This window comes from Lissotriton helveticus, chromosome 12 (assembly GCF_964261635.1).
Source record: "Lissotriton helveticus chromosome 12, aLisHel1.1, whole genome shotgun sequence".
NCBI classification, from domain to species: domain Eukaryota; kingdom Metazoa; phylum Chordata; class Amphibia; order Caudata; family Salamandridae; genus Lissotriton; species Lissotriton helveticus.
The window spans coordinates 760,112,356-760,128,884 of NC_136073.1; the positions used below are offsets into that span (position 1 = coordinate 760,112,356).

Below are 16,529 nucleotides of genomic sequence, written 5' to 3' on the forward strand. Positions count from 1 at the left end.
AAAAGACACATCCCCTTCTATTGGACCCAGTGCCACTGTTACTCGAGACAAGAGGCGTTTGGCAAAACAGGAATAGTTTATTTAATTAAACATAGCGGCGGAGAGAATAGTTACAGGCACAGGGTCTGAGGACTGTCTCAATTTACATTCAGTTGGCATCCGTCTTAATTACAGTTTTCATCAGGTAGTAAAGTTCTCTGGTAAACCATACATGGTGAGGAATGTTGGGTGCTGCCTTAGGGTCATAAATTAATGGTCAAATGGTTACTACAGGTGGGTCTCGACCTTGCTTAGACACATTGTGGCCTGTGGGTAATGTGTCCATATGTCCGACATGGAAAGCACGTGATCACTGATTGTGCTGTGTTCTCATTCACTATATTTTCCTAACTCATGTGGCATCTGACTTTCATGGTGTTTTAGGAGCATGAATACTGCCATTTGTGCTTTATTGGGGTAGTTCTCTCGTGGCCATTTTAATGTCAGTGCACCTATCTGTGGGATTGATCTAGGGTTTCCTATTCATGTGGTTATCTGCTAGCTACGCGCCATCCCACCTCTGACCTATAAGTCAGTAACCCCGGGCCTGAGTCTCAGAGCCTGACTATGTATTTGCGAGTCGGGGTTGATGTGAAGTTCACGACAAGTGACTTCGTTAATAAGGACGTGATTTCGTTTTCAGAAATGAATGTATCGTTTTCCATATTAACACTATTGTTTTTCATATTAACACTACAAAGACTATGCACCTCTGAACGGGAGACAGAATTATGTTTCCCAGTTACCAGACATAATGTATCATCATTATCTTGTCCATTTGAAACAATGCACATTTTTGCTTTATCAATCTTAGCAAAGCTTTCAGAGCCAAACGCAGCACCATGAGCACCAGCAAGTTTATACACAGAATCCCCTTCATTGTATATTTGAAATTGTATACTGTAACCACTATGACTGATCTTCCAAACTTCTTGGGGGACACCTGTCATGAACAATATTTCAGAACTGGTACTTTTAAGGTGTCATTCCATGAGATTCGGCTTGAAGACCCACCAGATCAGGGAATTTTGTACCTCCGGTGTAATACCAACTGTCGTGTGCCAGCCGGGGGCTATGTTGGCGCCACCGGGCAGGAACGGAATGTAGCGCGGGGGCAAGGAGCAATAGCGCACACACCAGAGACCACACCACTGCTCTGGTCGCAAGTGACGTGCCCCGAGCGGCCGTCATCCATTTATTAATTCCCCGCAGGCCACGCCTGGCCTGCGGATGTAGGGTGTGTAGGCTCGTTGGCTACTAGACCGCCAACCATTACACCAACCTTGCCTTTGCATTTCCACAATGCATTGTGTCATTGATAATAGAGATACTTTTTTGTATTGTTACACCATATTTCGTAGCAGAGAGTTCACTGCCCTTCCTGACACATGCTGCCAATTTATGTCAGTAGTCAGAAAACCTCTTCTCCAAGGGATACATCTCTTTTGCTTCCAAATCCAGAATGCCTTCTCAAAAATATAGCTTTCTTGATGGAATAGGAACTGACCTTTTCCATTCACCGAAAGGCCAGAATGATGTAGGACTACATTGCTCCCTCTGAGCTCAATGTAATCTGCAAATCATTGTCTAGAAGTAGCAAGCATCACCGCCATGCGCGTGGAGAACACTCTGGCAGGTGATTTCAGCCCAAAACTCAAGACTTTGAAAAGTTATCCCGGAGTTCCCGTAAGATGGTCTTTCTGGAATACAGCATGAGACATCTGGAAGTGCTATTGTATAGAGCCAATCACTGTCTCATTGGTACCCCAGCCTATGGTACCACTGAAAGGCTGGTTTCCTCTGTTGGGCATTGTATGCAACTTGTGTGTCTCTGTACTTTAATATTTGAATGTGTTGATTCCCTTACCCTCTGGGATCCAAATAAAGTATATTCAAAAAGTTTTGAAAACTGGACATTCCATTGTGGTCAAGGATAGAAGAGAGTTAGGTATTAGTGACGTTAAAGAGATAGCCCATGTTCCGCATCTCATGATCACACTTAGCCACATCTGGAAATATTCTCCTATGTTTATATGCCACTTGGCCACAATAACCAGCTCCTGATCTTGTCTCACCTCCTGGGGAGGATTTAGTAAATAAATGTACTCTCTTATCCCAAAGGTATCTATCGTAACATCTTCAAAGGGCATTAGAACTAGCCTCTTTCAAAGCCAAAGCACTAACAGCCAGATTCATCAAGCGAAATGCGCTCGCAAAAGGGCCAGATTCTGAGAATCTGGCCCTTTGCGAGTGCAATTTTTGCATTTGGGATTCATCTTCCCAAATGCAAAAATCGCTAATAAAGAATTCGCAAATTTGCGAGGATTAGCATTTAAGGAATCTCTATTAGATATTCCTTAAATGCTATTCATGAAACATTTAAAAATTGCAAATTCGCAATTTAGGACCGCTATTTACCACGAAGTCAAACCTCGTGGTAAATAGCGAAAACTTAGAAAAAGGCATTTAAATGCATTTTTCTAAGTTGCATGTTACACACACACATGTCCTTTGGACATGTGTGTGCACAACATCAGTGTAAATTCACATTTCAGGGGTGCTACAGGGTGTCCTTTGGACACCCCTGCACCCTTGAAATCGCATCCTTATTTGCGATTAGCAAATTGCTAATTGCAAATAAGGAACATGTAGCAATCGCAATATTTTTTGCAATTCCTACATGAATCCTGTTTTGCAAGTCCTTAATAGCGATTCCTTATGAATCGCTATTTAAGACTCGCAAAACGGGTCTTTGATGAATCTAGCAGTAAGGCACAAGTTTGTTTCCACAGGCGATTGGTCCGGAGACTGATGGTTGAGTAATCTATGTTCACTGCCAGTCCCGATATCCTTTGTTCACAATGTCAGTGCCATTTTTATATCAATCTTCCACCTTCTGGAATCACATTCCTAAACTTACTACCTCTGAATGCTTCATAAAATCTGTCCTCTTCTACCTCTAGCTAAAAATCGGTAGGTAAGGCCATCAATATATCACAATTAGGTTACAGCCTACTATAAAATAGGTGTCAAGGCCTCTAGGAAGCTGTCTTTCAAGCAGAATTTTCACAAACGTGTGTTCCTTCAGCGAGCTCTATTTCTTTAGCTGAGAACTCCCTTTAACAGATATTCACCTTTGTAACAGACTTTCTGCACCCATCATGATCCTTATATAAAATGGAACTTCATCTCTTAAATAACTTTATCTCCTAAATACAAAATATCTATCAAATTTATATTCTCCAGGGCTAACTATTTTAACAGTCTATATTTGTATTTGAGTGAAACTACTTTACATGGACCGCAAAGGATACAATTTTATAGTCTAAAAGGGGCTGGTCTCAGGAAATATGAGTGTGTCTCACTGACAAGGAGGCAAAAATTACCTTGGATGATTGTGAAACAGCAGGTTCCTTTAAATACCTCAAGCACAATGGATAAGACATACTTTGCACTCGCAACTCTCCCAAGATTTGCAGAATATTAATCTGGCCTAAATGTCTGCTGTCTTTTTTTTTGTTGCAATGCTTTCTATGGGTCGGATTGAGATATGGGTGGGAAAGAAGTCATTCTTAGGCCTAAACCTTGGAGCATTCTTCCCACTCAGCCATGTAAGATTCAGATCTAATTTATGCCCATTAAATCACTTTAAACATTTCTATTTTGTTAGATTTGTTTTGGCTTCTCCTTCTTGTGGTCATTAATCTCTTTAGATGAGGCAGTTTGTAGACTCTAAGGTAATTGCTTTGGTGTACTGTGAGCTCTGTAAATAGATGAATTAATAATAAATGGATTTCAGCAGTTCTCCTCACAATGTAAGCTAAACAGATCATAGATTGTACACATAGTGATGTCCCAGCTAATTCTTGGTGAAGATCGGGCGATCTCTGTATCTGCCCAACTGTAGGTCTTTACTTTGGCTGCTTGCCTCAGAAGTAGATCATGTCAAGTCTTTTGCTTTGTCCTTTGGGTTGTTAAGTGTACAGGTCCTATGTACCTGTAAGATAAATTTAAAATCTACCAGCTGAGGAGACAGCTATAGTCAACATGCACGTGATGGAGCGAGGTGGAAAAACAACATTTTGTATACTCCTCTTGAAGTCACTTCCTCATAACAATAATATAAATTAATCATGTGGTTTTGAAAATTAATCAACGTAGAATAGAATGCACACACACAAGTACACGTGGGAAAACTAATATGCTTATGTTGCAACCATAATCCACTAACTGAGTGATCTTGTTATGTCTAACACTAATGCATACGTTAAAAATTAACCAAAGTGGTATGAGTGTGCTTTCTGTTTATGTATTTGTGGCAAAAACATGAAAACAAGTGAGTATAAAGGTGCATATATGTTGCTTTATTTGCTAGGTAATAACTAACAGGGATACCTTAGTGAGGGGGAGGTCAACAGAAGAGTTATAATTAAATAATTACCATTTAATTGTGTTTGTTTCTATAAAAGTTCCCGTTCTGGCCTGTGAGGCCTAGTGCAAATATGGACGCTTTTGAGACTCCGAGATTGAGATGCGTACAGTACGCATGCGCATAGTATAAAAAGCTGCAAGTCAAGTATGAGCTGCTTGTGCTCGAGCGGAATGGTTCAATGACAGTGTGCCCTGAAAAACCAGCTGAGTGACAACAAAATGGATGTCCGTGGTGTGTAAGCGTAAGAACGCAGAGCAGTATTACCATTTGAAGGACTGGACGGAAGCGGATGTGTTTTAAAACAAAATCACATTTTTGAAAGGATCATGTGGAACTAAAACAATGACATGATGAGGTTATGCTCATCCACCCCTTGGATTGTCCAATCAAAATTGGAGAAGACCCTAAATGTTTCGGAGTTTAGATAGATTAGCTGAAAGAAAGGGTTTAAAAGAGTATGTCCGGAGTTAAGAAAAAACTCTCTTCTTCGATTTCTATCTGCGTATTCCGACATGCTGCCCGAATGCTGACCTTTCCTGAGGCGTAAGAACTTTGATATTTTCTAAACTTAGAATTTATTTGAATGAGTACGGAGTCCTTAAATGAGGTTAACAGCTAGAGAGAATAGGGAGGAAAGCTTTGGGAACTTTTATGTGTTTTGCTAATATTCACGTCCAATATTATCAATAATAATGTGCATATTTCTGAGCTTTTGAATTAAATGAAATATAAATGTATGAGTTAAATTTCTTTCCTTTTCTTAAACCTTTGCATTGAATGAATAAAAAGAAAATGAATAAATACAGGTCATGCTAGAAAATGTATCTTTAAATAGAAATTAGATAAATGAAGAATTAAGCTGGTCTTGTTCATCCTTAGCCTAATTTTTACTAGCAGATCTATCGACAATCAATGGTGGTGTGTCAGAATAATTTGTTGTATTGGGAAACCATGGTAAACAATTTAAACTGCAGATGTATATATTATAAATAGTTAGTTAACATTTTAGACACTCCGCTATCATCCAGCAGCACTCCTTTGATTCACACCAATCCATGAAGTAGAGAGAAAGTGTGTATGAGTGACTTGCAGTGTTATGGCCCCCACTGATGAGTAAATGAATGATTTATTACTTCAGGGAAAAGGTGATGAGGTTTTAGAAATTATTTCCGGAGTAGCGCTGCATCACACGCCTCATGTCTCATTTCCCAAAGTAAGCAAGAGTATACACCAAGCTTCCAGTTAATCTTCGCCTTCTGCCAAACACTTTACTTTTTGAAATTCTATCTAAAGGCTGGCTTCTTTTCTTACCAAGTCACTTAATGTGAGCTCTGTGCTATGTCAGTGTGACAAAATTCTAATTCCTAGTCAACGGTAAGCACTGGGGCTATGTCCGGATCATGCCTGCACATAATTACAGATGTCATCTCTGATGCGATTGCTCAAATCTTATGATGAGCTCATAGTAACTGGATCTAATTCAATGAGAGTCCCTGAGCAGGGCCCAATCATCAGTAGAGTGAGTGAAAAAATATCCTATTTAAAAACTATAGCCTTTGTTGGGCCAATGGTGTGATCACGTCTCCCCAGGACTGTGGCCAGTTGCCTGCACCCTGGCGTAGGAAGTGATAACATGGCATTAGCCAGCAATGAGAAGTTGGTTCACCTTTCCCTGTGTTTCAATGGACCCATGGTGCTTTTGCTGCTGTGGTGGCTGGAAAGTGAGCGCTGGTGTCTCACAGACGTGCATTAACTGGGCTCAGGACATGTCTATAGTGGTTGAGTGAGCCACAGACCATCAGTGAGAGGAGCAGCCAAGGAGAGGCTGACACTGAAGATTGGAGGGGCATTTACAGTCTCTGTCCCCCTGAGCAGGGTACAATCGCAGGCTACTGTATCCTTATTTTACTGTCCTCTTAATGGCACCTGGATTGTCCTGTTTTCTGAGTGGGCTTGTCAACTCGCTCCCTCTCTATTCTGCGAGAGCTAGAGTAGATCTTGGCTTTTTCTAGTGCGGACATCCTAGAGCCATACATGAAGGATGATAGAAACAGTAACTCTTCGACAGAAGAGTTCTTCAAAACCTATGATTCTACACAACAAGGGGGCATTGTAGGTCAAGCTGTTGGTGGCCATAGAGGTGAAAGGTCTTATCTAGGAGGAATAGGTTCTTCTCCAACCCACGAGGGCCTGATAATGGAACCTTAACACCAAGACAGAGAACAGTACTTTAGAGGTGCAAGTGCTTGAAAGGAGATTGCTGATCCTGGCTGAAGAAGGTCACAGATATTAACTGGTTTCAGGTCCAAACTGAAGTCTAGAGCTGAAGACATTAAGAGAGACCTGCTCGATCTGGTGTAAACTGCTTAGGTACAATCTTATCTTATATCCACCTTTTGGACACTGTTTGCCAAACAGTCCATGAATCCTCTTTTTCCTTGTAAGAGCTATATGTTTATTTTATATACCGAGCGTCTATCTTTTGGAGATTCTCACCAGCCAGGTTGGTTTTCTTCGGGTAATACATTATTATCTCAAAGTTAAAGACACATAAGCCATAACCCCATCATGGGGGTCCCTTCCCACTAATTTTTACGTTATATAATGTATTGCTTGTCAACATTGACAATTGTCTATATCTTGGTGGTCTATCTCCTCTGCTCAACTTCAATTCGTGCTTTCTAGAGTTATTAAACAGTGCAGACATGATGAACACAGCTTTGTAAATTATCAAACAAATGAGCATCAGCTGAAACAAAACCCAAAGGGGGAAGGGATCAAACCTCTAGGTACCAATTAAGGGCCCAAAATAGGCCAGATGTTCCCGGATCCTCTCTAGGTGAGAAGAAAATAGAACTGACGACTGTGCATGTAGCCTGGAATGGTGGCAAAACACACAAGATGATGGACGGAATGTTGCACAATGGCAATACATGGAATGGTGGCTGCAGCAGAGGTGTGAGCCTTTGCATATACACCTGTTCCCTGTACAATCTGTTCGATGATATTAAAAATAAAAAAAATATTTTGTATTTATTTGAATTTTGCCAACGTTTGCATCTAATTGTTTTTTTTAGTTTTTCAAAGTTTTCACAGATCATGGTAGATACACAAGAATTATCAATGGTTCATTAACTGCAGGAATCCGATGACAGAGCATGAAAGTAATTTTATTGGGGGATGGAAAATGTTACATTTTGATTCAATACTGTTTCTAAAATGTTTGTCTTATAATGCTGGTCCTTCATGATCCAACCTAAAAATAAAAGCCCGAATTTTAAAACAAACTTGTAATTAGTATATTCAACAAGTCTGATCTATTGTAGTCTTACAGACATAAAGCATAACACACAGATAAGTCAAGTCCTAAGTTTCATTTTAAGACAAATCTTCATCAATAAAATCTTTTTTCAAATGCTAATATATCAATTACACACTTATAATTGTAGGTATTCAATGCGTACCAACACTTGATATTGACACCAGCTTGACAGGTCACTGGCTTCAACTCCAGGGATACTGTTCCATTTAATTTACCTAGCCTTTTCACATGCAGAATCATTTATTATTTTCCTGTACATTATTATGGGTCATACAATAGTCCATGGAGAATCTTGGTATAGATAGATAGCAGACCAGGAGGGTCCCTGAAGGTAATTATCTCATCTAATTCAATTTATTTAAAAAAGTGTCCATTTCAGTGAGTAGTAGTCTATTTTCAAAACATTTACAATGCAGAACATACAAATGTAATGTAACAAGGGCTTCTACAAGTTCTATAAACATGCATTTATTCATAATAAAAAGTGGTGTGAGTAAAAGTGCTTATACAAGGGTGACCTCATTTATACAAATATTTACACCAATAGAAAAGAATAAGGTATGGGTTTTCTATGACAAAACAGGCATAAAAATGTTATTAAAAATATTTCCAGCAAACCATTAATGTTTTGGTCTAAATGAAAAGTGTATAAGTTGGACCGTTCTCAGTACAACAACATTTGATAACATCCCCCTCATCCCTAGTTGGATAATGGTTGTCTCATTGCATGTTATGCAGCATGAATGCTATGGAGAGCCAGTGTTAATCATTCTGATGGTTAGCTTTCCCAAAAACAGTTGAATTACTTGAACATAATTAGCCTTGGGGTGTTTGCACTGTACTGCTTTCCAACTACGTTTTTACAAATGTACATATATGTTTACATGATTACGAATTAATAATGTGCAGTGTGAGCTTACCATGTGATCTCCAACAAGACATGGATTATGGTTTTTAATGTGGTATACTACTAGAATAACCACTACTAAATATCTTGCTACAAAAATTTTATAGCAAGACTATTGATACCGAAAATATTATGAAAGTGTGGCTATAATGGAAAGTATGGGTTTAATCTACTTTACTCCACATTTAAGTATGTTATCCATAGATATAATCTTCAAGGTATGTAGATAAGGAGTTGATAGTAGCATAACTATAGGTATCTATTGATACTTACCTTGACAATGTTTTATTACAATATTTTGTCCATCACCACCCCCTTTTGTACCACAATATTTTTGTAGCTTGATATTTTTGTAGCTGATATTCTGACGTACAAGTGTGGATGAGCAGAGCTACACAGGGAACGACAAGTGGGCTTTTGTCAATGGTCAGTGATCCCAGGTGCCATTAATTTAATTATTAGAGAAGGCCTCTTTTAAAGGATGAAATATTTTTATTTTAGGTACTTACGGAAATGTTGAAAGGTATTCGATAACATGATAGTCGCATATTTTTTGAACCGTTGGGTATAAATAAAATGTGTTAGGTCTTAAGCTAAGGCTCTAATTATTGAAAAACTGGGGTCAACAGTACGCAACAATTTTAACCCTCCCACCCCAACGTAAGATGTAGTAGTGGGTAACCTTTGTGTTTGTAGTAGAATGCCGCAAAAGGATGTCTTGAGATCTGGTTAGGTCTTTGTCCATTTTCCTTGCGTCCTCCTCTCGATGAGTTGATGGTTCTTCTATATCTAATACAAAAATATATCTGCTGGAAGCACTTAAGGTATTGATTGATTATAGATGAACAAAAAAGTGAATGGTCTTGGTGCTTTGTATGTGGTGTTTGTGTACATTGTTGATCATTCATCTTTTAACGAAGAAACACCACATTATGTTGCCTCTCTGAAGTTGTCTTTCATCTGTAAGTATAAGGCTACACATTAACAATATCCAAACTAAAACATTTACTACATTGAAACATTTAAGTTGCCACCACTCACTTTGTAGCTGTTCTAAGATGTCATCACAAATCCTTGGGAATAACATTAGTTTACCAGTGGGAACAGCATGGAACAATTTTTCCATCAGAAAGTAAACAGTAAGGAACTGTATCACACCATAGGGCCCAATTATAAGTCGGGCAGAGTGGTATTGCTGTATGGAGTTTTAATCTGCATTATCACGAATCTCGCTGAAGGAACACTGGACCAGATTTTACCAGCAGGAACATCCAGCTAAATAAACTGGTTGCGGCTTGGGCTTCAGCAGCAATCAAGTCACTGTCAGTCTCTGTCAAAACCTGAGCCTTTTACCGCATCGATGCGGTGCATTTTCCCGTTGTGTGCTGGAAAATGCAAAAACAAATGTTCCATGACGAGCTGGGCTCGTCATCAGCGTAGCAGGAGGCTACCTCATGACGAGCCCAGCTCGTCATGAGCGTGGAAGGGGTTAAGCACAGACTGTACTGTCCCAATCCCTTACCCTAAGTCCATCCAGCACATGACACCCAGCTCACATTTACCATCTGTTCAGAGCTGGTGGTAAATATGAGCATTAATTATCTCAGACAAGAAACAAATTTCAAAATTCCACCTAATGAACCAGATCCGCAAAGTATTCCCAAATACCAGAATAATTCACTTGTATTTGCACAGTACTGGTGGGGTGTTACCACATGGTAACATTCATTTTGTGGTCACCCCACCCTGCAACTCATAATCAAAGCCTTAAAATAAATTGACTACGCTGTGTAAAAATGCTCAAAACCGAATCTGAAGTTGTAGAATCCTCCTTTGAGATTCCTAACATTACCCTTTTTCCAGATTTCTTATATTGTGAAGCTGATATAAAGCTTCACCAAATGAGCCCAGTGTCAGTAAAGATGCACTTCAATAGTGATAACATTAGTTTCCCATCCTGCCTTTGTTTCACTACATAAAAATGTAGTTATTGAAAGGAACCCTGCATCAGCCCCATGTAGAGAGAGCCCACATCTTGTAATGCGTTTATTGGCAACTTGAGCTTGAATTTTCCAACTGAGAATTTTTTTTAGAAAGCAAAGCTTTTTCTTTAAGGAAAATACCTAGGGTAGGCATTTCATTAATATATATAACAACCTCAATCAATGCTAATATACATTTAAAAAAGTCTTACATACGTTTTGCAAGTTTTGTTGACAAAATTGACAAATAATAACAAGGTTTATAAAAAATATATTACAAATATAGTTTTTGTTTTTTCCATGAGTAAACCCATCTTGCTAACATAAACATAAAACAACCTAAGATGGCCAACATGTTTACATACACTGATGCTTTGAACCTTCCTATCTCCTTTTGTATAATCAATAATCCCTTCAAATTTCTTATACCAGGATCCGGTTAAACACCCAGGTTTTTTTGGTAATAATATGAATCTTGAAGTTCAATTTGATAAAGTTTACACAGGCGTGTTATTGAACAATCACCTTAAATATGTCAGTATTATAATTTATTTCCCTCTGAATTGTATATCTTTAAACACAATGTCATAAAATGTCATTGAAGAGATAAATTTCATCACATTAGCTTCATAGTGAATTTGTTGTCTTCATTTTCAAGCTCATTAATTGGAGGGTACGGCTGTCTTGGAACATATTCGATTTTTGCTCTGTGTTTAATGTTCCCTCTGCTCAGGCTCAAAAGGAAGATGAAAACAAAGCAGATAGTGACCGCAGTGAGAAAAGGGAGGAATCCCATTCCCAAGACCACGGCCAGTACCCATATGTCCATGGTAATTGATTTCCGTTCGACATTTGGAGCTCTACTACTTGGCCAGGAGCCGACAGGTGGTAATGTGATAGTGGTGAGAGGGATGGAGCTCCGACTGCTAACTTGAAGCTCTGCCAGGAGTGTATCATTCCCAGCTGCATTTTGTGCAATGCAGATATAGATACCACTGTCCTGGGCATGGGCATAGTGGATTTTAAGTGTTCCATCTGCCAGTATACTAATCCGCCCATTGGTATTTGTATCCAGGAGGTAATTCTGAGGTGAGAGCCAAGAGATCTTAGGTGAGGGATTTCCTTCCCCGTTACAGATAAAGGATATCTGCTCACCTTGGTCAACACTCATTTGCTGGAGGAATTTATTTCGGATCACCGGTTTCTGGCATATAAAGTGAGCAGGAGAAATCTCTTCTGGAAAGTCCTTGAATGCTGTCCCTTCCACAGTAGCTGGCGTTGCACAAACAGGATTTTGGCCATCGAAGTTGATGCTTTCCCTCCTATAGATTAACCATAGCAATCTGCAGTCACATGATAGAGGATTCCCATCCAGCCGCAAGGTCTCTAGGGTCTCCAATGAATGGAAAACCTCTTCTTCTAGGGTTGTCAAGAGGTTCTTGGAGACATTCAGGAGGCACAAGTAGCTCAGACCTTGGAAGGCCTTTGTTTCAATGGATACTATTTTCCCACCAGACAGGTGGAATTCTTGGAGATGCTCTAAGTCACATAATTTTCTGCTACGGATCACAGAGATTGGGTTGTAGGACAGGTCTAGGTGTGTGAGGTAGATCAAATGTTTCAAAGCATCATAGGGTATACTACTTAGGTTGCATCTAGTGAGGGTCAAGGAAGTGAGATTGACACCAAAAAGACTATTGGGCTCTAAAGTGTCAAGAAAAGGCCACTGGTCTATTTCCAAGACCTTCAGGTGATTTAGCCTTTTAAAAGAATAATTATGGATAATGCTGATATTTAGCTTTCTGAACCTAAATACGATCAGGTGATGGAGATGGGATAGAGCGTGAGCTGGGACACTTGACAGGTTGCACTTTTCCAAGGTCAGCTGCTGCAAGTTATGAAGACTAACAAAGGCCAGATGTGACACGAAAACCAGTTGATTGTCCCCAGCTTCTAAATTCCTCAGATTGAAAAGGTCCTTAAATGAGTGGTCAAGAAGGATGACAATATCATTGTCACTGATGTCAAGGAATGTGAGGTTCGGAAGGCCACTAAATACACCGGCCGGAACAAGTTTAAGTTGGTTATTTTTCAGATTAAGTGTCATGAGGTTCTGGAGGTATCTGAATGTTCCAGGTTCAATCTTGGAAATTATGTTCGTGCTCAAATCCAACTCTTGCAATGCTTTGAGGTGTGAAAACAAGCCCTGGTTGAGGGATCTGATCCTGTTTTTGCTCAGGTCCAGGAACTGGGATTCTGGTGGGATTTTATCAGGGACAGAGGTAAGCTGCCTGTGACTGCACAATACCGTACTGTCTTGTGAAGAACATTCACACACAGGTGGACAGTTCCAGCTTAACCCTGTGAGAACAGCTTCTATTGCAAGGAAGAGAAGAGGCTGCCAACCTGGACGACCAGAAGGAAAGCAGAGCATCACCCCAGCAGTCATCTTAACTTTACTCTGAAAAAGAAAACAGGTTATGCAGATTACACAGGGTCTTCATATTCAACTATGTTCAAGCATTAAACACTGAGCATCTTAAGCTCACCTTCACTACGATCACTCCCTCCCTGGAAGCTATGCTTGTACTTCTGCACACAGGCACACTAGTGTCTACATAAATACACTATATGCACGATTGGTTTCTGCAAGGGCAGCTCCTGTGTCTGCTCTTGCCCTTCAGTGATCTCACTGTTGGCACTTGTAGAAACATTGTCTGTCACCTGTACCTCTGCACACAACATACATCTGGTCTATGCCTTTGTAAGTGGCGCAGGTTCTTGAGGGAAAATAAAGAGAGCAGAAGAACAAGGGGGCTCAATCTATTTGAGGGAGTATTTAAAGCTGGAAAGATTTTGTAGCTGAACACTATCACTAAGGTCACAGTAAAACTGTGTAGAGCATGAGTGGCAAAAAGAAGGGAAAAGGTTGATGATAAAATTACCTAGAGATCAGCCATAGACGTTTTTAAGCCTACCCCTTAGTAAGATTGAAAGACAAAACAGGGATAAAGGCTCACCCGATAAGTCAGGCCAACACAGATTGGACCTTGGGTGACAAACACAAGAATACGGAGGAAAACCATCAAATAAAATTCAGTGAACTTGAAGAGGCAAAAAAAGTAATTGATTCATGAACAAGGGGAAGACAAAAACGCTTACTAAAGATTCTAACATAGGATTTGGTGGAATGGGAGGATCGCCATAAACCGGCATTCCTAGCGCCATTGTAAGCTCATGGACCTCCTATTCTGAGAGGTAGGCGAATCACTGAGTTACCTTTGGCGAAACCTCCACTGGTGCCACTAGCAGTAACCCTGGATCAGTGACCCATCTGCCACAAGACTGCTGGGTCACAATGAAATCAGTCCACCCTATTTGTCGGGTAGAGATTATTACTCATTTTCCCTGCCAATGTCCACGGTGGTTTGCATGACAGACAGCAGCGAGTAAAATGTTATATAGCCTACACGCATGGAGAAAAGTTACCTGCGCATCTCAGTCACCTACTTTTTGTTCCGGAAAAAACAAATTCCCAGTTTGGGATTTTGTTTCCTCTGAACAAAATAATGTTTGTCAAGCAGTCTCTTTAAATATAGGGCATACTTGTCAGACTTAACTGCTGTGAAGGGAGACGCCATGTCCCAATGGTGTTCCCACTAAACAGTGACTCAAAAATGTAATTTGGCCGTAATACCTTCGTCAAAATATCATGATTACAAAAATAATAAGATCAAAAATAAAAGTACATGTTTAAAAAAAAAAATTACAACAGTATTGAAGTTTAAAATGTAGTTTGCTATAATATAATTTTGTCATATTATATTTTATCATATTATATTTTATGTTTTTATTTAATTTATAAACTTCTTTTTAAACAGTAGTATGGCCATGTATATTTTTTCCCGGTTGTTAGTTTTATTGTTTCCACTTTTTGCGACTAGACTCTTTTCCTACATTTGGCCCTTAGCCTCTTGTGAGCAGGTGAAATGTCCAGGTGAAAAACTCATGGGGCCATGGTTTTCCTGTGATACTTCTAATTTCTGATCTGGCAGCTAAGCTCCATTTATATTTGGGCTCATTTCATGAGCTCTCATGAATCCATAAAGTAGCTACTCACAAACAGCGGCCAGCTAAAAGCTACTTAAGAGCACTTAGCACTCCTTATATTGTTATCTAAATTAATGACTTTAGACCACCAGGTAACTGGAGAACAGAGGAATCATGAACCACAAATGGAAAACATCTAAATAATGGAGAAACTAATGTCCAAACCAGTATATTATTAACACAAAAAGTTTTGGAGTGGGAAACAGAGATTTAAAGATAGGTTATGTTACAAGAGAGCGGAGCTACTACAATGAAGGTTTCAAGATGAGCCAATAGGAGTCTTCGAAGGAGGGGGGAGGGGTGGGGTTATACAAAAGTCAGACAATTTTCTGAATGTTATTATAGGGATTTTTTTAGTAGGATTGGTAAGCAGGGCTAGTCAGTAAGCTGACCCAAATGTGGATCCGGTAGTAAGCAGTAGGGTCTCGAAGAGAGGATATCAAACCACTTAAGCTTGAGCAGGGGATTTAGGATGTACAAAGCACATTTAAAGCCGCTGACTACTTGCGGTAGAGATTAAGATTGAAATGAAGAATGTTTCTTCAAAGCCACAAGAAAAATTATATGGTGGTTTTCTCCTGGTGTGTTCTCCAACTGGCAGATGCTCAGAGAAAATCTGACTCTGGCGGAAAGAGATTACAGTCGATTATGGTTAATGGGACCCCCAACGGGCAGTACAAAGTTCTTGAATAACTGGACCATCAAAGCCACTACAAGCCTGATACAGATCCACTTGCTGTAATTCCCAATACATGAAGGCTTTGAGAAGACTATTTGTTTCTGGAAGTGTGTTCACAGATCTGGCAGTAGCATTTGCGGCCATGTCTCACATAGTAGACCAGGGCAGGAAAAATGGTTGGGAGTTGACCAACCAAAAAATGTCTTGGCTCTCCTCACAGTGACATAAGCAGCCCTGTGACAGATGGGCTGCTGGGAAAAGGTTTCTAAAAAGTGGAGCACGCTCAAGCCCTGCAGTCCGAAACCTTGGTAATTTCCCCATCTCTAAATAAGGTGCGGGAACCACAAGTTTTGCCACGCAGGAGCTAGTCAAATTGCATATAGGTTTCATCACCACGAAAACCCAACTAAGACCTTATTCCTTAAAGGAAAATGAAATGCGTTTAAAAGATTTTTTTTTTAAAGTTTTCTTTCTATTTTTTCAGGGTAGGCATTGGTCCACCGGACCACTGCTTGCTCTTAAAAATATTTTTGCTGCCAAACACAAAGGGGAAGGGGTCCCCTAGGGACCCCTTCCCGTTTGCGACCTGCTTACCACCAGTTTGAAATTGATGGTAACTGTGATTGTTTTACATCCACATTTGCGGTATCATACCAATCGTACATCCCCTTGCGACTCGTTATCAGTAAGGGATGCCCTTGGCACGCCACTTCCTAATAGGGACTCACAAACTCTATTTTATGAGTCAGTCATAGGTTACTGAATCTCAAAATAGGGTTTCTATGTGCAACCACATTTTTTGTGGTTGCAAATGGCCCGGTTTTCCTTTGCGATCGCTAAAAGTGGTCGTACGTCTGGCCCAAAGTGTGTTTCAGGGCTTTACTGGTAATACATATGTTATTTACTTGATAAACCTGATTGAATTAAAACATGGGCACACTAGGACATTATTCAAGTATGTGTGAATTAGGTGTAGGGCATCGAAAATGTTTTTCAGTAACTGTTTGTATGGTAATGCTAACGAATGTGTGCACATTTGCCATGTTTATATTTTCAAA

General features: G+C 39.8%; 1 pseudogene across 1 annotated transcript in view; it reads right to left on the minus strand.

Moving 5' to 3' along the window:
* Window positions 1–10,504: 10,504 nt before the first annotated feature.
* LOC144797765 (leucine-rich repeat and immunoglobulin-like domain-containing nogo receptor-interacting protein 1 pseudogene) overlaps window positions 10,505–16,529 on the minus strand; it is a 181,054-nt pseudogene continuing 175,029 nt past the window's right edge. The window contains exon 3 of the transcript XR_013603459.1: window positions 10,505–13,143. The product of XR_013603459.1 is annotated as a leucine-rich repeat and immunoglobulin-like domain-containing nogo receptor-interacting protein 1 pseudogene (transcript). The remainder of the gene's footprint in view (window positions 13,144–16,529) is intronic.